The sequence below is a fragment of the Triticum aestivum genome, chromosome 1B (assembly GCF_018294505.1).
Source record: "Triticum aestivum cultivar Chinese Spring chromosome 1B, IWGSC CS RefSeq v2.1, whole genome shotgun sequence".
Lineage (NCBI taxonomy): Eukaryota > Viridiplantae > Streptophyta > Magnoliopsida > Poales > Poaceae > Triticum > Triticum aestivum.
Window position 1 is genome coordinate 516,788,585 of NC_057795.1, and position 19,732 is coordinate 516,808,316.

Sequence of the window (19,732 nt, forward strand, 5' to 3'; positions counted from 1 at the left end):
AGTCCTCATCCTCAGATTCTGATGTTCTCTTTTTCCTTTGCCTAATAGCAGCCTTAGGCAAGTTGCTTGGAGTGCTTCTGCTACCATCTTCATAACTGCTATTGGAGGGACTAGTGGCCTCACTGAGATTCACATGCTCCTCAGACCTATTCTGACTGTCACTGCCCTCTGACATCTCTAAAACTAACCATGTGAATAGATAGGTATAGGTAGAGTGGATGAGCATCACAAAGCACAGCTATTTTGCGAAAATATTGAGACAAGAACTTAACTTTAGTTTTCTGTAGAAAGCATTTCAAAGCTACCGATATGACAAACTCGATGACACCGAAGCATTAATAGAATCTAAACATGCAATTTCGGTCAGACCGAAATGCAGTTCGGTGACTCCGAGATGCCAGGGTTTCATAGAGTAAGTGATTTCGGTCACACCGATTAGTACGCTTCGGTCAGACCGAGTTGTACTTGTGCAATGGCCTGAGCCAAATCGGTGAGACCGGGATCCTCAGATCAGTCGGTCCGAGATGTGTTCGGCAGAAACCTAACCCTAAGTTTTTGCATCAAATCTATTCAAATGGAACTTTTCGGTGGATAGATTGATCTCATTTGTGGTAAGAATAATGGCTATGATCTTTGTGCAAGGATCGGAAAAGGAGAACACACAAAGAGGTCGAGTCCGTACCATAACTTGGCAACGAACTCGCTACAGCGACAACGGCAGTGAGATTGCCGTTGACGGTGATGGAGACCATCGGTAGGAGGACGCTGGCGACGATGGAGACAATCCGGAGACCAAGGGGGCGGCAGAACTGGGAGGCGTGGACGAGTGGTTTGGAGGAATTTTCAAAATTTCAACCTGCGGTATATATATCCAGTCACTGTCGATGCAAGGACTCGGTGGCACCGAGATGCAAAACTGCTAGCAGTTACAGCAACTCAGTGTGACCAAATTGTTCAAATCGGTTGCACCGAGATAAAAACCTAGATCAATTTAATAAATTCGGTGAGACCGAGTGTAATGAGTTGGTCTGACCGGGATGCATTAAGAGGTTTTGGAAGTTTAATCCCTTGACGGATTGGTGGCTCTGAGTGCTCCTCACCCGGAGAGTCCAAGTTCGACTTGTTCAAGCTTTGTGATGTAGCATGAATAGAGTTGGAGCCGAGAAAAGCATAAATAGCTAGAGGGAGTACTTAGGCATTCTTGTCCATCCATTTGGTAACAGAAAAACCAAACAATCAAAGCAACAAATGGATGTCCTTGAATGGAGAAAATTATGCAACCAACATGCTCACACAATAAGATAACAAATAAAATATGTGGCAAAGCATGCACAAGCACTCTAGCATCTATCAAGCAATTGGCGATGACTAGGTCATCTATATATGAGTATATTGACTGAGGAGTCAAATGAGAACATTTGATCATGGGTCATACTCATCGTTTAAGCACAAGTGGGGTTACACTTTTACATAAAGCATTGTTGTGTCCACATCATTAGAGTTTCTTTAACTCGATTCTTAGAGCAAAGCTCCCCCTAGATGTGATAACCCCCCAAAGAGGGATGAACTAACCTTGGGTTTTATCGATGATGACTTCATGTAGATGTTGAAGATGTGGATGCTCAATGTTGATGTAGATCATTTGGAGCAATCCATTGGAGTGAGTTGCACTTTCAATACCTACATGGGTTGGCCCACAAGGAACACACAAGGATATCCATAGACATAGAGTGAAATACACATATGATGATGTCCATGAAAGCATTAGGTTACCATGTCCCTTGTCTTACCAACAAGAGGGTTTGTGACTTCTTGAACTAATGCAAGATATGGAAGTTGATTGCACTTGTCCTTTCCAAAATGAGTGTGAGTGAAGTATGTTAGAGGAGTCACCGTCAAGAACTCTCTAGTTCTTCTTCTTTGGGACCCACATCAACTTGATGGGAATCCTTGGAGTTGTAGTCGTACTTGATGAAGTAGAACTTGATATAGTCTTGGGAACCCAGTTAACCAAGGCCTTTGGAGCTTCTTCAAATGAATCAATCTCTTCTTGAAGCTTGTCCTTGCCTTTTAGCTTATGGTCTTGTGGTGTAAGATCATCTTGAGCTTGTGTTCCCTTGAAAGAAGTAGGGTCATACTTCTCTTGTTAAGGAACAAACTTCGTCTTGGGGTATTGATCTTCTTCCCACTCAACTCCATTGGCATTGAACTTGCGTTCAAAATCAACACCTTGATTCTTCCGGTGCCTTCCTTGCTTGCATACAATTTCCTCAAATTGCTTACTTCCGGAAGGCTCTTGTAAACACATTTCTCTATAATTCCCTTCAATAAGCTATTTGCTTGCTCAAGTGTAACTTGGCTAAGAGAATCATTAGTGGAATCAAGAGAACTACTAGAAGCAACAATATTCAATTTAGCATGATTATTATTACTACTAGAAGAAGAATCTTTCTTGCTCTTGTTGCTAGATTTTACTTGTGGCATGTAAGTAGACAAGAGTAAACGCTTGGCAATGTAAGAAGAGCTTTTCTTTCGAAGATCATCATTGATTGCCTTTAAGAACCCATGCTCTTGCTCTAAATTGAGCTTCTCAAAACGTAGCTTCTCATGAGTTTCAAAAAGCTCTCGATGATCCTCTAAAGTAGTTTCATGAGCTAACTTAAGAGTGTTTAGTTCTTTAGTTAGACGCTCAATCTCCTTTTTATCATTGTCATTCGTTTTATATTGATTAATATGATTAATAGAAATTTCATCATAGTTTTCATCACTATTGAAGTCAACATACTCGGGGTGTGATACCTTAGGGCCTTTAGCCATGAAGCATCTTCCAATTCCTTCATTTGGTGAGTCGAATATGTCGTAGGAGTTGGATGACACAAGTGCAAGACCAGCAACACCTTCATCTTGAGTATATTCAGAGTCGGAGTGATAACTTCTCTCAGAGTACTTGTCAGAGTTGGAACCGGATACCCATTCACCAACGTGAGATTGATGTCTTCGTCTTGTGTAGCTCTTTGACGACTTGTCCTTCCTTTCCAAATCCTTGCTTCTACGAGATGGTCTTTGTTCCTAACAATCATCTCTAATCCTTCTCTCTCTTGGTGGTGATTCCTCTCTTTTACTTCTCCTTTTAGGTGAGTCTTCTCTTTTTTTGTGGGGAGCCATACACTCACTAGAGTAGTGTCCGGGTCTTCCACAGTTGTAGCAACTACGATCACGACTAGAATATCTTTTGTCATTGTAGGACCTTGACTTGGAACTTCTCTCTTTGATTCCACTCTTGTAGAACTTGTTGAAGTTCTTCACCATTAAGCTTAGTTCTTCATTGAAGACCTGTTTCTCACTTGATGTTGTAGGCGCATCACATGAAGCTTTGTAAGCACCACTAGACTTGTTGTGAAGCTCTTCCTTATCCATGAGTGACATCTCATGAGCAACAATTCTACCAATGACTTCCGTTGGCTTGAGGTCTTTGTAGTTGGGCATCATTTGGATCAAGGTGCACATAAAAGTGCGTTATATCGACTAGAGGGGGGTGAATAGGTGATTTTTACAAATTCGTCACTGAGGAATTTCTAGGTGAAGAAATTCCTAAGAAATGACACACTAGCAGGGAATAAGTACTCAGGTATAAACATAACAGAGCAATAGCATAGTCATCATGATGAAATGAAAACAAGCACAGAGTACAGATAGCGTGATAACAGGATAAGCAGGCAGAAGACTATGTGACTGAAGAATTAGGATTGAGGAAATAGAGAAAGTCTTCAGTCAAAATCTTCAAACAGTAATTATCAGGTCCATCAACGCATGAATGAGGAAATGAAAGGTTTTAGGAAATAGAACCAGTTGGCTTGGTGAAGACAATGATTTGGTAGACCAGTTCCAACTGTTGTGAGAGTTGTACGTCTGGTTGGAGCGGCTGAGTATTTAAACTCGAGGACACACAGTCCTCACCGTATTCTCCTTGAGCTAAAGTCACACAGACCTCGCCCAATCACTCGTGGTAAGTCTTTAGGTGACTTCCAAACCTTCACAGACTTGGTCACTCGGCGATCCACAATTCCTCTTGGATGCTCAGACCATGATGCCTAACCGTCTGGAGGATACATAGTCCTCAAAGGTAACAAGCATCGGTTCCACACAGGAACAATCTCTTCAGTGATGCTCAATCACTTTGGGTTTGTAGGTGTTTGGGTTTGGGTTTTGGGTTTTCCTCACTTGATGATTTTCGCTCAAAGTGTCAGTTTGAGGTTGTAGATGCTCTCAATGACAAGTGTCAGTTTCTCTCAAAGCAGCCAACCAGCTAGTGGTTGTAGGGGGCGGCTATTTATAGCCTAGGGAGCAGCCCGACATGATAAGACATAAATGCCCTTTAATGATATGACTGTTAGGTGGGTAGATATTTTTGGACAGCTGGCGCATAGCATAGCAACGGTCGGATATTTGAGGTTCAAATTCCTCAGGGCTATCATGTTCCTCACTGTGTAGGCAATCTGCATTGGCGAATTCCTAACTCCTCAATCAAAACAAATTCCTCAGAGACTAGAAGATCTTCGTCTCTGTCACTGAAGAAATTGACTGAACTGATATGAGATTTCCAATGGCTTCACTCGAAAGGATTTGGTGGGTGTAGGATTTTGAGATGAGCATCACTTGGAAATCAGTTTCCTTAGGATTACCTTGACCCCCTTTAACAGTGTCGTGTTTCCTATCACTCAAGAAAGACAAAATGAAACTACGAAAACAAAAGTCTTCATGCTTCATAATCCTCACATGAATATCCAAGTCTTCAAGGTCACACCAATTTCTTCACTTTCAAAGTCTTCAGGAGAACCAAAGTCTTTAGCTGAAGACATACATTTTTAGGGGTCGACTTTCATTGTAAATATCAAACTCCTCTCATCTACTTATAGATCATGTGTACACTCACAAACATATTAGTCCCTTAATCTATAAGTCTTCAATACACCAAAATCACTAAGGGGCACTAGATGCACTTACACACACGGTATCATATTTTCCATCCAAGGCTCTTAGGATCTTCTTGATGATGAATTTGTTGGTCATCTCTTCGTTTCCTAAGCCGGCAATCTCATTTGTCATGAGAGCAAGCCTAGATTACATTTCGGCGACTCCTTCACCATCCTTCATTTTGAACTTGTCAAGTTGACTTTGAAGCACATCCAATTTGGATTCCTTGACGGACTCGGTACCTTCGTGCATATCAACCAAAGTATCCCAAATTTCCTTTGCCTTCTCAAGACGGCTGGTTTTGTTGAATTCTTCGGGGCACAATCCGTTGAAAAGAATATCGGAAGCTTGAGCATTGTATTGCAACATCTTCAATTCTTCCACGAATGCTTCACGATACGGTTCTCTTCCATCCTCGAAGTATTCCCCTTGCAAGCCAATATGCACAATAGCCCGAATGGTGGGGTTATGACCAAGAATATGCATTTTCATCTTATGCTTCCAACTAGCAAAATTAGTACCATCAAAGTAAGGACCTCTAAGGTGGTAATTTCCCTCGCTAGATGCCATACTCTCCTAGGTTGTGAAACCAAGGTTATGATCACCAAAGCTATGGAAATCAAGGCAAATGGATACCAATGGTCTGATACACTTGTAGGATCGAAAGTAGTTCTAGAGGGGGTGATTAGACTACTTGACCAAATAAAAATCTAACCTTTTCCCAAATTTAAGTCTTGGTAGATTTTAGCAACTTAGCACAAGTCAAGCAATCAACCTACACATGCAATTCTAAGAGTGTAGCAGCGGAAAGTAAAACATTGCATATGAAGGTAAAGGGAAGGGTTTGAGAAGGCAAACGCAATGTAGACACGGAGATTTTTGGCGTGGTTCCGATAGGTGGTGCTATCGTACATCCATGTTGATGGAGACTTCAACCCATGAAGGGTAACGGTTGCGCGAGTCCACGGAGGGCTCCACCCATGAAGGGTCCATGAATAAGCAACCTTGTCTATCCCACCATGGCCATCGCCCATGAAGGACTTGCCTCACTCGGGTAGATCTTCATGAAGAAGGTGATCTCCTTGCCCTTACAAACTCCTTGGTTCAACTCCACAATCTTGTCGAAGGCTCCCAAGTGACACCTAACCAATCTAAGAGACACCACTCTCCGAAAGGTAATAGATGGTGTGATGATGATGAACTCCTTGCTCTTGTGCTCCAAATGATAGTCTCCCCAACACTCAACTCCCTCTCACAGATTTGGCTATATGGTGGAAAGATGATTCGAGTGGAAAGTGATATGTCTCCAATGTATCTATATTTTTTTATTGTTCCATGTTGTTATATTATCATTCTTGGATGTTTTACAATCATTTTATAGTCATTTTATATCATTTTTTGGTACTAACCTATTGACATAGTGCCCAGTGCCAGTTGTTGTTTTCTGCATCTTTTTACATTGCAGGAAGTCAATATCAAACGAAGTCCAAATGCAGCGAAACTCCTGGAGGATTTTTTGGGCCAGAAGACATCCAGTGGGCCAAGGAAGCACCTGGGGGTGGCTCGAGGGGAGCAGCACCCACCAGGGTGCGCCAGGAGGCCAGGGCACGCCCTGGTGGGTTGTGCCCACCTCGGGTGCCCCCTGAACCGCCTCTTTGCTCTATGAATACCCTAATATTCCAAAAACCCTAGGGGAGTCGACGAAAATCAATTCCAGCCGCAGGAGAGTCCAGAACCACCAGATCCAATCTAGACACCATCACGGAGGGGTTCACCACTTCCATTGGTGCCTCTCCGATGATGCGTGAGTAGTTCTTTGTAGACCTACGGGTCCGTAGTTAGTAGCTAGATGGCTTCCTCTCTCTCTCTCTTGATTATCAATACAATGGTCTCTTGGAGATCCATATGATGTAAGCCTTTTCGCGGTCTGTTTGTTGGGATCCTATGAACTTAGAGTTTATGATCAGATCTATGTTTTTATCCATGAAAGTTATTTGAGTCTTCTTTGATCTCTTATATGCATGATTGCTTATAGCCTCGTATTTCTTCTCTGATATTTGGGTTTTGTTTGGGCAACTTGATCTATTTATCTTGCAATGGGAAGAGGTGCTTTGTAGTGGGTTCGTTCTTATGGTGCTTGATCCCAGTGACAGAAGGGGAACCGACACGTATGTATCGTTGCTACTAAGGATAACAAAATGGGATCTATATCTTCATAATAGATAAACGTATCTTGTCTACATCATGTCATCGTTCTTATTGCATTACTCCGTTTTGCATGAACTTAATACACTAGATGCATGCTGGATAGCGGTCGATGTGTGGAGTAATAGTAGTAGATGCAGGTAGGAGTCGGTCTACTAATCTTGGACGTGATGCCTATATAATGATCATTGCCTGGATATCATCATGATTATTTGAAGTTCTATCAATTGCCCAACAGGAATTGTTTTCCCACCGTTTGCTATTTTTCTCGAGAGAAGCCACTAGTGAAACCTACGGCCCCCGGGTCTCTTTTCATCATATTTGCCTTTGAGATCTATTTTCCTTTGCATTTATTTTCAGATCTATTAAACAAAAAATATAAAAATACCTTGCTGCAATTTATTTGTGCCACAATCTATTTATCCTATCTACCACTTTTACCTCACGTTATTTGCCTATCTTGAGGCGTCGTACCCGAAAGGGATTGACAACCCCTTTAACACGTCGGTTTGCGAGTATTTGTTATTTTTGTGCAGGTTTTGTTTACGTGGTGTGAGGAGGTTCTCCTACTGGTTCGATAACCTTGGTCTCATCACTGAGGTAAATACCTACCGTCGCTATGCTGCATCATCCCTTCCTCTTTGGGGAAATACCGACGTAGTTCTAGCAGACATCAAAAGGAATTTATGGCGTTGTTTTCGGGGAGGATCTTCAACATCAACCAGGTTTATAATCACAAATCTCATCTCCTCGCAATTTACATTATTTGCCATTTGCCTCTCGTTTTCCTCTTCCCCACTTCACAAAATTTGTCATTTTATTCGCCCTCTTTTTCGTCCGCTGTTTTCTTGTCAGATCTCTTCTTTGCTTGTGTGCAATGTGTCTTCTATTTGCTTGCATCTTTGCTTGCTAAATATCTCTTGATATGGATCCTCATCCACTTTCTAATCTTTTTAAGAGACCCAATTATCATGAACAAATTTCTAGTGATTTGAGTACACTAGATTAACTTTATGAAGTTTTGCTTGAGATTCGTGAATCTGAAAATTGTGATGAAGAAATTTATGAAGTGATTCATGGTAGCTCTTTGAATGAAAAGCATGATTGCAATGATTTTATTATAAATTCTACTAATGTCAATTGTGCTAATAATATGCGAAACCCCAAGCTTGGGGATGCTAATTTTGCTATGTCCACTACTTATTGCAATGATCATGATTGGGGTGATTCTTCTTATGATCTTGAAAATTTATTTAAGCCCCGTGATGAATATGAGATTGATAATAGTGTTTGCAATAATACAGAAAGTGGGTTTGGAAGAGTGTCAACTTTAGATACCACTACTTTGGGGAATGTTCAATCTTATGAAATTTTTGATAAAAGTGGGTTTTGAGAGGTCATGACTTTAGTTAATGTTAATCCCATTATTTTGGAAGAGTGTCAACTTTGCATGCATGCGGATCATGTATAAAATATGTTATGTGATAGCTATATTGTTGAATTTGAGTATGATCCCACATATAATTATTATGAGATGTGGAAATATGGTTGTGGAAATCTTCATGTCACTAAGTTACTTCTCTTCGTGTTGAGATTGCTATTGTTTCTTTCTTCTTCCTTTCATATGCTAGATCTTGCTTGTCTTGCTAATTTGTTTTCCTGTAAAATTCCTATGAATAGGAAGTATGTTAGACTTAAATTTGTTTGCCATATGCTATATGATGCTCTCTTCGTATTTCAATTATTATCTTTATTGTGAGCATCAATAAAATATTATGCCTAGCTAGGGGCGTAAAACGATAGCGCTTGTTGGGAGGCAACCCAATGAATAAATTTATTTTTGTTTTTTGCTTTCTGTTCTTGAGTGTATGCATATGCTACTGTTATGATTGTGTTTTGTGTGTTTTAATTAGTGTTTGTACCAAGCAAGGCCTTTGGGAAGACTTGGGTGAAAGTTGATTTCATCTTGCTGAAAAACAGAAACTTTTGCGCTCACGAGATTATTTTTCATTTTTAACATAAGAGTGATTTTAAGTTGATTCTTCTTGAAGAAGATTAATAGACAAATTCCTCACGTCCATCAATTTATTTAAGAATTTTTTTAGTTACAAAAATATTCGAAATATTCAGATTGCTACAGACTGTTCTGTTTTTGACAGATTCTGTTTTCTTTGTGTTGTGTGCTTGTTTTGATGATTCTATGGTTTTGTTTGATGAGTTTTTGCCATAGAAAAGTTGGAATATGGTAGATATAATTCAAAGCAAAATAAAAATAGCTTTTCTATAGTACTTATAGTAGTGGTTTGCTTTCTTGTACTAACGAATCTCACAGAGGTTTTGTTTGAGTTTTGTGTGATTGAAGTTTTCAAATTTTGGGTGATCTTACGATGGATGAAGGAATAAGGATTAGCAAAAGGCTAGGCTTGGGGATGCCCGAGGAACCCCAAGATAATATTCAAATAAGTATCTAGCAACTAAGCTTGGGGATGCCCCTGAGTGGCATCCCCGCTTTCTTCTAACAACCATCGGTATTTTACTTGAAGCTATATTTTTATTTGTCACATAATATGAGTTTTGCTTGGGGCGTATTGTATGATATGAGTCTTTGCTTGTTTTGCTTTGTGTTCTAAGTATCGAATCATTGCTGGACACACATTTTTGAGAGAGCCAAAAATTATGTTATGCTTGCTCCTATGCTTCACTTAAATTTTTAGAGCCATGGATTTGCTCTAGTGCTTCACTTATATCTTTTTGAGCACGGTGTGCTTTGTTATTTTTGAAGAAATGCTCTCATGCTTCACTTAGATTTATTTGGGAGTTAGTAAATTTTAAGAAATTCTCTCTTGCTTCACTTAGATTATTTTGAGAGAAAGAAAAATTAGGCTCATGTTCTTCACTTATATTTGTTTGAGCTTATCAAAAGCAACATATAAAAAATAGTCCCAAAGTGATAGATATCCAAGGAGGATATAATAAAAACTTTCATGAAGATCATTGGACAAAATAAACTTGATTCTTAGTAATGGTTTTGAGATATGACGATATGATATGTGAGTCATGTTGATGAGTAATTGTTCTTTAGTAAGAATATTAATGTTAAGGTTTGTGATTCCCTATGCAAGCACGAAAGTCAATAGTTATGCAATGAAATTTATATCCTACTTATGGTGCATTATTCGGTATTACTTATGCTTAATGCTTGGGTACGAGATTTTTTGCTTTTTGGTTGGTCGCTTCTCAATCTTTTGCTAGCCTTCATTTTGCATTAAGTATGATCACTACTTGTGCATCCAAAACCCTTTAAACCAGTTTTGCCTTATGAGTCCACTATACCTATCTATATGAGGTATTTCCATGCCGTTCTTAGAAAATTTGCATGTGCCATCTCTAACTTTCAAAATAAATTTCCCTTTTGTGTGCTCCACCGCTCATGAGGCAGTGAAGAGTGACCAATATTTTCCATGCTAGATGTGTTATTCTCACGATGAGTGTTTATTCACTTGTCATTGCACGAGAGTACGACAAAGGTATTAGGGATGCCCAGTCCCGAAATGAATAATGAATTTACTTTATGTTGTCAAATAATAAATTCCTTGGAAAGTGTTGGTATGGAGGGCACCCGTGGATACGGTTAGCCATGGAAAGTGAAAATAATGGTGGAAAAAGGAATAAATTTTATTTTCTGTTTGGGAACCGCCTATGATGTATCTAGCATGGAAAGTGTTGAGATCTCTAAGTCGTTTTCGTTGGTGGGAAAAGTATGCCTCTCAAAATTTGTTTTATCTCTCAATTTAAGCTTTGAGCTCTAGCACCTCTACAAATCCCTACTTCCCTCCACGAAGGGCCTTTCTTTACTTATGCAAATTTTATTTTTGAATTTGAGTCTCCATCTTATCTTATAAAGAACCAACTAAGGGGCATTGTGATCATATTTGAGCATTGTGTGTAGCTAATATTCGAGTGCGTTTCATGAATGGATCAATGATTGAGCATAATGGGCTAGGGATAACTTGCTTTAGTGTTGATATTTTGAAAGACATGGTCGCTTGTTGATATGCTTGAGTATTAAAGTCTTCATTTCAAAACTAGACTATTGCTCTGAATCATATAAAAGTCCATATGTCCATGCTATAAAGAAAAGAAATGTGATGAACATGTTAGGCAGCATTCCACATCAACAATTCTATTTTTATCATTACCTACTCGAGGACGAGCAGGAATTAAGCTTGGGGATGCTGATACGTCTCCAATGTATCTATAATTTTTTATTGTTCCATGTTGTTATATTATCATTCTTGGATGTTTTACAATCATTTTATAGTCATTTTATACCATTTTTGGTACTAACCTATTAACATAGTGCCTAGTGCCAGCTGCTGTTTTCTGCATGTTTTTAACACCGCAGGAAATCAATATCAAATGCACTCGAAATGCGACGAAACTCCTGGAGAGTTTTTTTGGGCCAGAATACATCTAGTGGGCCGAGGAAGCACCTGGGGTGGCTCGAGGGGAGCAGCACCCACTTGGGGACGTCAGGAGTCCCAGGCGCGCCCTGGTGGGTTGTGCCCACCTCGAGTGCCCCCTGAACCGCCTCGTTGCTCTATAAATACCCCCAATATTCCAGAAACCCTAGGGGAGTCGACGAAAATCAATTCTAGCCGCCGCAGAGTCCAGAACCACCAGATCCAATCTAGACATCATCATGGAGGGGTTCACCACTTCCATTGGTGCCTCTCCAATGATGCGTGAGTAGTTCTTTGTAGACCTACAGGTCCGTAGTTAGTAGCTAGATGGCTTCCTCTCTCTCTCTCTTGATTATCAATACAATGGTCTCTTGGAGATGCATATGGTGTAAGCCTTTTTGCAGTGTGTTTGTTGGGATCCGATGAACTTTGAGTTTATGATCAGATCTATGTTTTTATCCATGAAAGTTATTTGAGTCTTCTTTGATCTCTTATATGCATGATTGCTTATAGCCTCGTATTTCTTCTGCGATATTTGGGTTTTGTTTGGGCAACTTGATCTATTTATCTTGCAATGGGAAGAGGTGCTTTGTAGTGGGTTCAATCTTACGGTTCTTGATCCTAGTGATAGAAGGGGAAGCGACACGTATGTATCATTGCTACTAAGGATAACAAGATGGGATCTATATCTTCATAATAGATAAACGGATCTTGTCTACATCATGTCATCGTTCTTATTGCATTACTCCGTTTTTCCATGAACTTAATACACTAGATGCATGCTGGATAGCGGTCGATGTGTGGAGTAATAGTAGTAGATGCAGGCAGGAGTCGGTCTTCTAATATAGGACGTGATGCCTATATAATGATCATTGCCTGGATATCGTCGTGATTATTTGAAGTTCTATCAATTGCCCAGCAGTAATTGTTTTTCCACCGTTTGTTATTTTTCTCGAGAGAAGCCACTAGTGAAACCTATGGCCCCCGAGTCTCTTTTCATCATATTTGCCTTTGCGATCTATTTTGGTTTGCATTTATTTTCAGATCTATTAGACCAAAAATACAAAAATACTTTGTTGGAGTTTATTTGTTCCGCGATCTGTTTATCCTATCTACCACTTTTACCTCACGTTGTTTGCCTATCTTGAGGCGACGTACCCGAAAGGGATTGACAACCCCTTTAACACGTCGGATTGTGAGTATTTGTTATTTGTGTGCATGTGTTGTTTACGTGGTGTGAGGAGGTTCTCCTACTGGTTCGATAACCTTGGTCTCATCACTGAGGGAAATACCTACCATCGCTATACTGCATCATCCCTTCCTCTTTGGGAAATATCGACGTAGTTCTAGCAGACATCAGAAAGCAACTTGCGGAAGGCTAGAGATCAAGATTCTTGTGGTTGAATTGGAATGTCTTGGTCTCAACACATGAGTAGGTGGTTCTCTCTCAGAAAATGAGTAGTGGAAGTGTAGGCACGTTCTGATTGCTCTCTCTTGAATGGAGATGGGGTGGAGGGGTATATATAACCTCCACACAAAATCCGACCGTTACACACATTTGGCCCAACTCAGTCAGACCGAATAGAAGAACTCGGTGAGACCGATTCAGTTCAAAATGTGAATGTTAGGAATCTCGGCGGGACCGACATGACCAACTCGATGTGACTGATGTGCTAGGGTTAGAGCAAAACCTCATCTCAGTGAGACCGATTGCATGAAATCGGTAAGACCGATTTCAACAATGAGCAAACAGAGAGTTGGTCAGGCAAACTCGGTGGGATAGATCGCTCATTTCGGTGAGACCAAAATGTCACCAAGGGAAATAGAGATTTTGTCATGCAAACTCGATGGGACCGATCGCTCATTTCAGTGAGACCGAAGTGTTACAAAGGGAAATAGAGAGTTTGCAATGCCATCTCGGTGAGACTGAGATACCGATCGGTGAGACCAAGTTGTCTAGGGTTTTTGGCAGTGGCTAGGTCAAATGAACTCGGTGGCGCCGGATAGATCAAATCGGTGGGGCCGAGTTTGACTTTGGATTTTAGACATATGTGGAAATGAGAAAGCGGCTGAGGGTTTTGGAGCAAGATCACAAAGCACTTTGAGCAAGTAGACCATTAAGCAACACCTCGTACCCTTTTAATAGTATTGGCTTTCCTATGGACTCAATGTGATCTTGGATCACTAAAATGGAAATGAAGAGTCTTAAGCCGTTGCCAATCTTTGTCCTTAGCATTTTGAGGGTCCACATCTCTAGTCCATGCCATGCCAATCATTAAACTTTCTTAAATATTTAACTTGAATGGATATTAGTTCAATGAGCTATATGTTGTTATGAATTATCAAAACCACCCGGGGATTAGTTGCACTTTCAAAACCCTAACCACGAACAACAAAAAACATTGAATAGTACAACATGTGCAGCATGAACATCAAGCAATTGTCATGAACATCAAGCAAAGCTCAATACCAATCTAGCATGAACATCAATCCAAGTGACTACCTATCTTGCAAGCACGAATCTATAACATCAGCATCCTAGTTTGCATCAATGCAGTGCACTAATCTAGCAATCTAACAACAATGAGGCAGTGCACTAATCTACAGTAACAGTCAAGAAGCAATCGATTGGATACGAATCCAATCCAATCCAATCCATGCATAGTACAATGCAAAACCTAATCTACATCTAGGAGCAAAGGGGGAAAATGCTACTTACCAGAGCGGGTGTCGATGGAGCGTATGCCGACTAAGGAGAAAACCCCGGCGGGAAGAAGGGGCCGACCCGAAGAGGATGAGTCGACAATGTTGCGGGCCATCGGCGATGTGCCGGTGCCCATGGTCATGCAGGAGGTCGACAAAGAGGGCATCATCGTCCATGTCCCTACTGCACTGCCCGGAGAAAACCCTTGAATGGGGGTAAAGAAACCCTCTGCCCGCTGGGGTTTCGAGCAGTGGCGCACCCGATGCCCCCTCCGACGGCACCACCACACCCATGACCACCAGGTCCGAATACAGCGGCGGAGCTGGAGTGGCCAACACCTCATTGGGACGACGAGGGGGGCTGGTGCAGAAGGGCGAGGGCGTGCAGATGGCCGCCATTAGGTAAATGCCTGAGTTTGCGAGGCCAGCCACCCATGGTCTTGGATGATGTTGCTGCCAGCGATAATGGGGGTCAGGGGTGGCGCGGCGGCGGGCGAACCATCGGAGGAGAGAGGAGCAAGGGGCGGTGAGGAGAGTGACAGGGAGCGGTGATATGAGAGAGGAAGGGGAGTTATGAGACATCTCGTCCTTCTCCCGCACTCCCCGAGCCGTGCAGCGAGCCTGGCTCGTAAAAACTACTGATTCGGTCGTTCCTCCTAGGCCTGGCCCGGGGATACTTTAAGTTCGTGTAGCCCGAGAAGTAGATGCATCCCATTCAATGATATGGGCCATTTTATTCTCGCGTGGGCCTAGTTGGGCCCAATATGGGCTGCCAGACATGCCTTGCTCACATTTTTTATCATGATGAAGCACCTTCTGTGGATGCGATTTCTCCAGGTGGCAGGAGCCGTACGCGGGGCACTTAGCAGCCATGGTGGTTGTTGAGTTAGCGGTTCGGGACTATGTACTACTACCGCAATGACACGCGTAGGCACCTGGTCATTGATCGCACACATGGTGCCTGATTCCATTGTCGCATCTCCGTGCACCAACGAGCTAGAGTTGGACTGCAATTTTTTTCTTCTATAAATTCGCCATTTGCACACTACAAAAGTTTCTAAACTTGCCATTATCTGGAGAACATTTTTTTCTTATAGTTGGAAGGAGGTATTTCTGTCAGCCCCAGCAAATGGTGACTTGAATCGCGTTCCGTCCGTGTTGGTCCTTTCTTCAGACATACATCCCGTCATGGCAATGCACCACTCCATTGCCTCATATACTCGACAGGATTTCCATCCACAATAAATGCTAGCCCCATTAGGATGTTGTGTTATTGGTCCACATAACAGGATCAGGCAAGCTCGTCCGCCCTATTGCCGCTCTCCCCGAGCAAGCATTCCTTTCCTTGTTCTACATATTCTGACGGATATAAATTGAACCCAGCCATTGTTCGAAATGACGCTCTATTCAATGAATTAAAGGAAGAAGAATTGTATTCCATCGTGATAGTTTTGTTGAAACAATACACATGGTGAGGTTTAAGATTGAGGTATGATATCATCTCTGGAAATCCGCACATAAGAAAAAAAATCTTGAGGCATAAACTTCCCCACAGGAGACAGAGGGAACTTCGGTCCCTTATCGGGAACTTCCCCAGAGGAGATAAAGGAACTTGGGTCCCTTGTCTGCAGCGCGAAACACAACCCCAGTGACGATGATGACCCCCCCCCCCTCGTTTGAGCAATTGCTAGCTCACTTGCCTTGCAACGATTAATGCTGAATTGACGGATGCAATACTCCAATTGCTAGATCACTCCATATGTCAGTACGTGAAATAATGTCGTGATCAAACTTTGCCTCATATATATACACCTAGATAAGACAACCAGATTGCCTGACACAAAGCAAAGAGGCCATGCATTCTTACCTGATGAAGAAGCTCTTTGCGGAAACTTCGAACCCGTCACCCCAAGTGTTGACGTATAAATGCATAGTACACCTTTCCCCATAAGCTTGAGCTTTTGGGTGAATTGGCTAGTGCATGCAGTTCTACATGGTATCAGAGCCAAGAGGTCTTGAGTTCAAGACCAAGTTAGCGCAATTAAATTGCAGCCCACTTTTGGTCCATGTTTAGGCCTGACGAAGCAACACGTGAGGGGGAATGTTGACATATAAATGCATAGCCCACCTTTGCTCATAAACTTGAGCTTTCGTGTGAATTGGCTAGTGCGTGCAGTTCTACACCAAGAAACCCGACTGGGACAAGGAAGATGAATAGATGCAAGAAACCGATTGGGACAAGGAAGATGAATAGATGGTCACATGTAAATTAGCATGAAATGAAATGACCTGTCACTAATTTGTTATTTTTTTCTTTTTGCCATCATCTGGCACCAATATATTAGTCAGTACTAGTCATACTAATCTCTACTATTAAAGGGGAATCTATTATCGTTGTGATGGTTCAACCATCCTCCCGCAGCTCCTGCCATCCTCCACACAAAAAAGTAGGATGCTAAACAAACCCATGCACACATGATCCCCTCCTGCGAGGCTCCCACGATCGCCTGCCAAGTGAGCCTGCTAGTCTCAGCAACCCCTTTCCACCCACCTTCTCTTCTCCTGCCACATTTGATCTTCGGTTTCATCTTGATGCTCCCCCCACCCATGGCCTGTCCGGAGGAGGAAGTGCATAGAGGGAGGGAGGAAGAGTAGGTAGAGGGCGCCGACTAAAACACGACCTCCTCAAGCGCGCGTCAGGCATGGCATCATAGGCATCCGCCAGCTCCTCCACATGGTCCAAGCCCTACAGGTCGCCATTCGTTGAGCGCCTCATGGCCGCAGCGGCCACCATGCCCTGGGAGTGCTCAAGCATGCAGGAGCCCGATCTCCGGGCGGTAGCGGTTGTCTTTGGCCATTAGGGATAATCCGCCAATGATGACGTCGCCGAGGCAGATGACATGGAACCAGGGGCCCTGTCATCCGGTGTCCTAGAGATGGTATGCAACCATGTTGCACACCGTGCATGTTCTTCGGCATGCTCAAATGCCCTCCCGCTATCACTGCCTCCACTTTCAGTGCTGCCACGCACGCTCCGCACCAGTGTGTCTCTCCATCGCCTCTCTGCAAGTCGGCGTTGGGCGCCCCTATTCTCAAGATGAGCTGGAAACCTTTCCCCTTGACGATTATAGGTTCATGCCTTGACTTAGCAAGACGATATTCAGCACACTTGGGTGTCCATTCATTCATCTTGCTCTTGCAGGTGATGGTAATCGCCAACTCATATTAGCAATGTTGTTCTTTTTTGCTTTACTAGTGAATATAAATTTCCTTAGTGATTACGCATTAGCTCAATTTGATGGATCTTTTAGAACCTGTTGTACACAAGAAAACAAAAGTGCAAGAGGAAAATGGAGTTGATTGAAACCTGAACTCAAGGTAAGTGTGGTGTCAGTACACATGGATTCTAGCATATCCATGGAAATAAATCATGGTTGGGTAGACATTCCAATTTTCAAAAGCCTTGCTCATGTATGAAGCAAGATTCTAGGGTGGATTGTAGATTGTATGGTGTGGGTCCAAAGCTGAACTACTTAAACTCAAATTCCCTTGTAATGGAGTACATCTAAACCTACTGAAATTTGCCTTGTTTAAAATTTTCATGATGAATATTTTCTGAACGTACAGTATCGTTGAGCTTAAGCGGAGGAACTCAATGGAGCAGAATGGATATGGAGAAAGAAGCCAAAAAGGAGAAGTCATCTCACAATAAGCATAAGAAAAACATTTGTAAGGTTCAATTAAATCTTGATTCCTAACTAGCATCCTTACATATTGTTGCCGTATGTGAAATTGAAGACTTTCAAGCTGAACATGTCCACTAGCAGTGCATCGAGATGGTTTTACACTTGACACATTTAAGCGATTCTTGGATTGTAAGTTTGTTGTGGTGTGAGTGCTTCTTACATGAGTCATACTAGGCATCGATAATTGGTGGCACATATTCCCTATCCCATTTCTTTTTACATTGATGTTTTTATACTTGCAAAATGTGCAACATTTATCATGATTTGCAGATAGAATAGTATTCCATTCATAAAATTATATTTCCTTAGTGCTAGTCTTGGAAGATATGTTAACAACATTATGTTCTCTTATAATTTATCTTGAAATTTTCATTTCATAAGTTCTCTTTTGAAACATTTATGTTAATCCATGGGTCCTAGAAGATACTTTACCCATGGAATTGGTGAGTTCAGAAGAGATTGGATAGGGCTTTATTTCGGGTCATGAGTAACCAATGCTTAATTTGGGGTTGGTCGGGATTAATCCTTGGCCGAGCTGACCCTCAAAGAATGGTGTGACCCACGCCAGGATGGTGCTAATAGAGGCGTAATTGCACTTTTTTGAGTATGACTTTTGAATTAGTTGTGTTATATGTATGCTTGATTAACTATTAAGTTTATACTACCGGACATGTGCATTGCACGACTTTATGTACTATTTCCTACTAGTCTTTTTTTTTTGAGAAATACTATTTCCTACTAGTCGAAGGCACGTGCTTTGCACGTGTACATTCTTAATAAAAAGATTCACACAAAAAGCAGATTTTCAATACAAACTGAGCACCTTTTATATGGATTGTTTTAGCTTTGCAACCTGTACCAAGTTATGATGTCTTGATAATTTTTCATTTTCTCAAATTGCCAAAATATGTCAAGAAATGTTGGTTAGTGCATGCTCTCTCTGTAAAGAAATATAAGACTTTTTAGACTTATATTTCTTTACGGAGGAAGCACTACTTCACAAACCTGCATTCAATATTCACAAAATGGTAGTTCACGTCATGGAATCATATTTTGCTGAGAAAATGATCATCTCTATGCATTCTACATCACCTGGGCGTAGATGGAATACAGCCGGAGGCTAGGCAAGATATTAAAGGGTCGTATATCCAGAAAGAATTGCGCAAAAAATGGATATATATGAAAATACATAATGGAACCTGGTTATAGGTGCGCCCTAATTAAAAAATATTCAAAAAGGTAAACAATTCTAAAACTTGTTTTAACGAATATGGTCTAGTGTTATATTCATGTGTATAGGTTCGAGAAGAAATGATTTTTATGATCCTCTGTTAAAAAAATATTTCTATATATAAAACTTACAATCTGATTTTCTCTTTTAAAAATAGATTACTTACTATTTGTATATTTTTTTCCTTTTACAAAAATACCATTCAACTTTGTAAGTTGCAAATTTATTTTCTAGCCTAGATGAACACCATAGTCATTTCTTCATTAAACTTCGTACGTGAGTAGAGCACTCAATCATATTTGCAAAGAGAACATTTTCTGATTCTTCTTCTTGATATTATTTTTTTAATGTTATATAGGCTGCGTCTAGAACCTTGTCCCAAAAATCTTCACCGACATGTATCCATATAT